The sequence below is a fragment of the Aplysia californica genome, unplaced genomic scaffold, assembly GCF_000002075.1.
Source record: "Aplysia californica isolate F4 #8 unplaced genomic scaffold, AplCal3.0 scaffold01342, whole genome shotgun sequence".
Taxonomy (NCBI): Eukaryota; Metazoa; Mollusca; class Gastropoda; order Aplysiida; family Aplysiidae; genus Aplysia; species Aplysia californica.
Genome location: NW_004798612.1, coordinates 95,761 through 97,013, shown reverse-complemented (window position 1 = coordinate 97,013; position 1,253 = coordinate 95,761).

The following is a 1,253-nucleotide window of genomic DNA, read 5'->3' as shown; positions in this document are numbered from 1 at the left end:
ACACACACACACACACACACATCAGAGCACCCGCCAACCACCCACTACAAAATAGTTCGACTAAAAAGTAACGCACTGAGCGTCATAAAACAGGCATTACGATTATTTAAAAACAGTGTCTGGGGAAAAACCCGGCAAGGTAGAGGTAACAACTATATATAAAGAGAACAGAAATATCAGTCAGCAGCTGGCCAGGGGTTTATTACACAGTAGTACAAAATATCGTGTCTAATTTCAGAGATAAAAAGCCAATCTGTAAGCCATAGGTAGACAAGACATTAACGTTTCCTCAGGGATTTCCACTGAAGGAAGCGCTGATACCTCTATAAATAAACATGTAAGCCCCCACGATTGGAAGAATCTGAGGTCTGATTCATAGACCGCGACTTTGACGGAAGTCCGAGACTATTTCAGTTGTCTCGGACTAAAACGTGTTGTAGGCTATTCATGGAGCCCGACAGTACAAAGTCAAGGACTAAAGGAGGGAGTAAACGGGTGAAATTTACACCTGCGATCTAGCAGGCGTGGCGAGCGTAGTCTAGGTCTTTAGTATTAGTAAGAGTGTTACGGCACTTGCAACACAATACGGTCATATAAGTGCCAAAGATTAGAGGTGTTTCAAGAGAGTAACAAACATAAAAAAGAAGGAGGGGAGGCAAAGACGATACATGTTTGATAGGAAAGAAGGAGCAAATCACACCAGAGCACCCGCCAACCACCCACCTAGTCTGGGACTAATAAATGCCAAAAAAATAATAATAATAAGTAATAATAAATTATAAATAGCATTTGTATAGCGCATACCCCCGCTCACCAGAAGCACTATGCGCTTTACGCTATACTATTATTGCCCCAGTAAACCATAGAACACTCAGAAAGATTCTCCTCCTGCCGAGAAGCAGCTGTTGAGTTGTACTTATAACATTACGGTACTGCGCAACTGGGATGTTTCAAAATGGTTGAAGTGAGCCAGCCCACTGTCAGTAGAACCGCTACACGTGTCACGGCGGCCCTTCTTCTCCTGTTGAAGAACTGCTACATCCGAATGCCGACACAGCAGGAGGCGAATCTGTCCAAAGTCAAGTTTTTTTTAAAAACATGCACCGATTTCCCAACACTTTAGTGTGTATCAACGGTACACAAGTTCCCATCCATCCAGATCCCCAGTGAGCAGGAACATGAGTTTGTGAAAAGGACAAACTTCCATTCGATAAATGTGCAGGTAAGTCCCCCCCCCCTCTCTCTTTCTCTCT